This window comes from Pinus tabuliformis, chromosome 5_1, assembly GCF_031772625.1.
Source record: "Pinus tabuliformis cultivar Carrire ecotype Pingquan chromosome 5_1, CPIR1, whole genome shotgun sequence".
NCBI lineage: Eukaryota > Viridiplantae > Streptophyta > Pinopsida > Pinales > Pinaceae > Pinus > Pinus tabuliformis.
In genome coordinates, this window is record NC_142305.1 from 581,934,043 (window position 1) to 581,941,078 (window position 7,036).

A 7,036-nucleotide genomic window follows, 5' to 3' on the forward strand; every position below is an offset into this window, starting at 1 on the left:
ACCTCTCCTCATAATCCTCTAAAGACTCATCATTCCCCATGGTCATTTGAAAGATCTCTCCCTTGGTTTCCTTGGACCTACAATAATCCCTATACTTGGTATTGAAGGCTTGCTGCATCTGAGCCCAAGTAGCGATGCTATTCCTAGGTAATCCCATGAACCAGCGTAGTGCTGCATCCTTAAGAGTGGAAGGGAAAAGCTTCATCTTTTGCTCATCTTCAGTATAGTCATAGGTTCTACAAAGGACAACAAACTCAAACAAAAAGGTATCAGGATCCTCAGTGGTCATTCCATGGAAGTGAGGCAAGGCGGAGGGGCTAATGTTTTTCATTTTCATATCTCCATTGGTCTCTCGGATGGGGAAAGCTCCTTCTATTCTCTCATCTTCTCTCCTATTATCAGCCATGGCTTCAGATGGAGTGGTCTCCAACTCTTCTTCTTCTATAGGGTCTTGGTATATCTCAGGATGTTCACCTATAGGTTCCTCTGGGTCACTGTCACCAAAGAAGAGAGAAGGGTGACTCAGTGATGTGGTGGGGGTGTTTGGTAGGAATTTGCCTGATCTATCTCGGTTCCTACGAGGCATGAAATGGAAAGGACTTTTCTTTTTTGAGTGATTTTGCTTTTTCTTTGGTACCTGCAAAACTGAAACAAAGTGATCTACAACTAACTATATTGCTCAAATGAAATTGCAGAATTGGAAAGCTAATCTAGGAAAGCAAGAAAAATTACTCTAGGAAAGCAAGAAATATTAATCTAGGAAAGCAGGAAATGCTAATCTAGGAAAGCAAGAAATATTAATCTAGGAAAGCAAGAAATATTAATCTAGGAAAGCAAGAAATGCTAATCTACTTTTGCAGAATGGAAATGAAATAAACTACTGAGCAGAAGTAAGAGTACGAAAGTAGAAGAAAAGCAACAATTACTAATACTCTGACGCTTCCCCGGCAACGGCGCCAAAACGATGGTGAGCTCCAGTATTGTAGCAATAATGCTACAACTCCTGGGGCTTCATGTCTCTCATTTTATCAACCCGGTAGTTCGTACAAACTTGGAAGTGACGGTGGTATATGCACAAGTACTAGCTCTTGTCGCAGCTGTCACTTGGTCAGCTGGCACAAGTCCGCTAGGGCTCAAGCCAACTTCTATAGGCTCTCAGAAGAAGCTTTCTAATTGATGGACGAAAGCTATTCTCAAAGGAAAACTACTCTACTTGACAAAGTGGACTGAAAGCAAATCAAAGCATGTAAACCTAGGAAACCCTAATTTAACTAGTCTAACCTCTACAATGCAAAGAATATGAATGAAACCTCTACCAATGCTGTTGTTACCTATAATAAGTGAAAATGCATGGATCTAAGCTGCTGGCATCATAAAAGACATGTTTTTGTATTTTTCCTTGAAGTGTATGGAATGATTGTGATTTTGTGCTAACTAGGGTTTGGTTGTACAGATGGGATGGAGAAGGAAGGAAAGCGTGGGACAGGTTGGGGAGGCTAGGAGAGGTCCCTAGGGATCCTTAGCATCCATCCACAGAGGTTCCTCGCATTCAGATGCTCAGCAACCGAGAGAGTGGCCTCCTACAGGATGGCTGCAAGGGATCCTACAGGATACTCTGGTTTCTACAGGATGTCTACAAATGGCTACAGGATGACCTACCGTGAGTGTTTGGTGTGATGGAGGAGTGATGAAATGGTAGAGGGAGATGTGTAAGGTAGGAATGAGGCTGGTGATGGCTATAGAAGTGGAAGAATAGGATGGGAAGTGAGTGTAGTGAGTAGGGTGGAAGGTAAAAGGCTATGTCAATGAAAGGGCTAGAGAATGGAAGTACGTGAGGAGTGAAAGACTTTGGGAGATGGCAGAGCAGAGCAGGGATCAGAGAGGTGGTTGCATGCGTGATCAAGATGGAGGACGAAGTGATGGAATGAGAGAAAGCAGTGTAAGTGAAACAAATGCTTATGACTGTCACCAAACCGAAAATGCATTAACCTAAACTACCTATGCTTGTAAATTCAATGAACAGCAATCCAAAACGCGAAGGAGAATGTGCATGAAGCTATGGTAAAGGAGTGTGGTGTAGGTGTGAATCATGTGGAAGCATCTAACATAACGTGACTGTGTTTGCAGCAATCATGAAATAAAGAAATGCGTATTTTTGGTGGTTAGTCATGGACATCACTCCAATCCCAGATGAGACGGCAGTGAGCCTTAACAACCTTTTTGTTGGAGCTCCAATTGATTATATCTATCCTCTGCGACACTAAGCAAGTGGAAACAAATTCACCATAAGCAACTCCTATCTAACTCATGAAAAAGACCAACTTAACAACCTGTAATTCGAATTGCATGTGCAAATGAAAAGCTCAAAGTGCTGAAATGAAATGGAAGCAACACTACAGCAGAGGGGATCTATGGCTCTCAGGTTGGGCCCTAACCTGAGAGATATAGCCTCCTTGAGAAAACTCAGAACTAGATCAGAATCTGCCTTCTTTATTCATAATCTGATGTCATGCCAAATTGGCTTACAAAAAGGAACAAAAACTGAGCTGTGCTCCAAAATTACAATAGCAATACGAGAGTTTCAACAACCTATCTAAGGCTAAGGCCTCTATACTTATACAAAAACGATGATCCAACAAGTGTCCTTGATTTTAGGAGCTCGGCTGTCCAACTAGAGTTTAACTGCTGATCCTGTAGGACGGTCATAACTGCTGTTCCTGTAGAGCAGTTTATAACTGCTGTTCCTGTAGAACAGCTGGCTGCTTCTAAGCTCGGAGGGGAGATGGATTGGAGCTCGGAGTTCTTGGTGGGAATCACGAGGAATGTCCCTAAGACCGTGGACATCCTCTCCTAACAACCAGCAGTGCCACCTCATTGTCTCCTTGTCTCCTTTTTCGTTGTCTTTTGCTCCCTTTTAATGCCAAAACCTGGAATCATAATGCATTAGTCACGTAGATAGAGTGCCTACCCTTCTTCCTACAAACAACATGAATAAACTAAGAAATTCATGCATAAGCAATAAAAAATGAATGGTTTGAGCAAGTAGAATAGGCCAAAATGAGCCCAAATTGTACCAAAATTGGGGCTCATCACATGTTTTATAAGGGATTATTCGGACAGAATACCATCCCAATCAGGGCTTGTCCGGTTAATAACAGAGGTCGATAGAGTGGAAAGATCGCCGGGTGTAGTTGCCTCTCAAAATGGTCCTTTTATTGTTGCATTGATAAGGCTTTAAAATCCTGAAAACACTAAGTTAACTATCGAAAAACCATATACTCAGACTTCATAATTCATTAAATCGAGGTTATAATCCTTATTAGGTCTGCGCTGGGGTCGCAAATTGGCATATTGGGGTGTCTCTATCCTAGTTATCGGGAATGACTGATCACTAATCTTGGCATCGGTTGATCATGTTGGCATCCCCCACCTATGTCACCCTAGGTGACTGATAAGGGTTTTATTGATCGGGTTAATAGCCGATTGCACTGCCCGCTTGCCAATATACATGTAAGTCCTCCAATTACAATTTCCTCTAATCTACTGATCTGATCTGATCAGAGATCAGTGATCAGGGGTTCCATGGCCCAAAGCTTAAATCTACTCATATGCAACCTCCAATTGCGATTTGGGCTTAAAGGTTTAAGACCCATTTTCAAACGAAATTCCTCATTTTCTTAAGGACTAAAGAATCCTTCTTCAGGTGATAACTTCATCATCTGGACATGGATTGAAGTATAGTTTGTGCCATTGGAATTAGGAAGACGAGATCTTTGCTTTGGTCCTATGTTGACTTCATTATGCTCACTTGGATTTCTGAGTTTTTCCATGCCATTGTATCTGAAGATCCACTTGGATCAATCCTCCCCATTGAGGAGCTTTTGGACCACCAAAATATTTTCATTAGTCAATTGGCAAGTGAGGTAATTGTTCCCTCACTTTCTCTTTATCCAGGCATCTGGCTTTACTCAGATGAATTCCCTTCAATCCAACTTGAAGGTACTCTACATCTCCTAGTCATGGAGTCCTGGTCCTTCTGTCGAGGATGATGTCTTTGGGCAACTCATCGAGATATTCTGGTGCAAAATCATCAATGGTAGGAACTGTGCCCAGATCATCAGTGTCCATGATCAAAGGAGGTTCATACAGCTTTAGGTTCTCCACATTCACTATTGAGTACATCTGCATATGTATCGATAAGTCATGATGAAAGGCATTGTTCCCAATCTTCTCCAATATGGTGAATGGTCCATACCAGATTGGCCATAACTTGTTTCCTTCTCCCTTCATCCTGTCTTTGCTGATGTGGAACCACAGCTTGTCACCTACTTGGAATTGATGATCAACCTAGTGTTTATCATGTTGAGCCTTATAATGAGCTTGACTTTTTTCCAACTGCTCTTGCACTATTTGGTGAATCGATTGGATTTTTTGACTGAACTGCTAAGCTTTGTCCTTATCATTACATCCACTGGAGCCATCCTCCCTTCCAAAGATGATATCAAAAGGGTCTTTTGGTAGGTAACCAAAGCATGTATAGAATGGTGAATGTTGTGTCGATGAATGTATTGCTCGGTTGTAGGAATGCTATATATAGGGGAGATGTTCATCCCACAACTTGGGATGTTTCCCATAATATCCTCATAATAGGTGTACCACGGTATGGTTAACAACCTCTGTCTGCCCATCGGTCTGCGGGGTGAAATTTCGTGCTTCTTTTCAGTTTGGTGTCCATCATCCTCCATAAGCTGGTCTAGAGCTCCCCAAAGAAGTGAGAGTCTCAATCCAAAACAATTGATGTGGGTAATCCAAAGTGGACCCAAACATACTTGAAGAAAAGAGAAGCAATCTGCTCTATAGTAATCTACTTTTTACAAGGCATAAGAATACACATTTTTCTAAAATGGTCAATGACAACATACAAATAGTCATGACCCTTCCTAGATAAAGGTAAACCTCCTACAAAGTCCATTGACACACTTTCCCATGGATGACTCGGAAGAGCCCAAGTTTTTTATTAGAGGGCTTTTAAACAGAACACATCACACAACCCCTTACATAGCGAGTCACAATGCTTTTCATATGAGACCAAAAACAAAATCTTTGTACATGACATAAAGTTGTTCCGACACCAAAGTGTCTAGACAAAAGAGAGGTGTGGACCTCTTGAATTACATGCACTCTTTCTTCTGTGGGAATACACAATTTACCAAGGTGATACAACAATTTCCCCTGCAAGTGATAGTTGTCCACCTGTGAACCATGGGTTAGTTATTCATAAACCTCCTTAAAGTCATCATTGTAGGCATATTGTTCAGCATAATTTTCAAAAGAAAATGAAACATTATGCAAAATGATAGAAGCAGAAATAGGAGGGCAAGGTAACATATCGACCACCTTATTGCTAGTGCCCTTCTTATATTTTATTACCAGATGAAACTATTGAAGAAAGCCCATCAACTTGAAATGACGAGTTTTCTACATCTTGGTTTGTGACTGAAGCTATTGCAAGGGCTGATGATTTGTATGGATGATGGTCTCCTTGCCAATCAGGTAGTGTTTCCAATTTTCCACACTTTGCACCAAGGCATAAAGCTCCTTGTCATATGTGGGATAGTTTATCACAACTTGAGAAAACTTCTTAGAATGGCAAGAAATTGGCTTCTTTTTTTGCATCAGTACAACTCCCATGGCATAACTACTGGCATCAGTTTCGATCTCAAATGGCTGTTGGAGATCGGGTAAGGCTAACAATGGCGCGGTGCTAATTTTTTCCTTCAATGTTTCATAGGACTTCTGTTGCCTTCCTCCCCATTGGAAGACCTGTTTCACACTTGTCATTGTGTGCAAAGGTGCTGGAATAGCAGAGAAATTAGCAATAAATCTCCTCCAATACTGGACTGCACCTAGAAAGCTACGGACCTCAGTTACACTAGTAGGCTTAGGCAAATTTACAATTGCTTCAAATTTGGCGCGATCAATTTTTAACTAACCATGACCAACAATATGACCTAGGTAACCCAAAGAGGTTTTCCTAAACTCACACTTTGACAATTTTACAAAAAGTTTTTGTTTTTTCAGCACATCAAGCACTTTCTTTACATGACTCACATGTTCAAACCAATTCTTGCTAAAAACTAGTATATCATCTAAATATACAAGAACAAACTCATTAATGAGGGGCTGAAATATATTATTCATAACCTGCATAAAGTTTGTTGGAACGTTGCAAAGCCCAAATGGCATTAACATCCATTCGAATAGTCCGTTCTTGGTTTTGAAAGTAGTATTCCACAGGTCCTACTATGCAATTCTAACTTGGTGATAGCCACTGTGCAAATCTAGCTTTGTGAAATATACAACATTTTTTAATTGATCCAATAAATCATCTATCCATGGGAGGGGATAGTGATTTTTCACCAATATTTTGTTAAGCGCGCAGTAGTCCACACACATCCTCCAGCTGTCATATTTCTTTAGCACTAGAACAATCAACAAACCACATGGAGAGGAGCTCGGCTTGATTATGCCTTGGTCCAGCAATTCCTACACTTGCCGCTTGATCTCCTCCATTTCGACTGCTGACATCCTTTACATGCCGATATTGGGCAATGGGGCACCATGCAGCATTTGGATTTTGTGTTGGATTTTTCTCATTGGAGGTAGTCCCCGTGGCTCCTGGAACAATTAAGTATATTAAAAAATTAATTGCATTAATTCCTGTTTAAGCTCCCCATCACAGCCCTGGAACGTGTCTGCGAATTCGGCCTCCTTCTCCCTTACAACCATAACCATGCATGTCTTGCTGGATTCACCAGCCATTTAATCTACCCAACACTTATGAGGTTGGCATTAATCTTGTTTTGATGAGCCCGCACTATGTATTCTACCCCATCCTTCGTGATGTCATATTTATTCTCATGGCAGAAAAAGATTGCTTTCATGTCATACATGTATGGGCTCCCCAATACCATGCCACATATATCTAGTGGTATTACATCCATCTCTACTTCATCTACCAGCTTAGACCCAATCA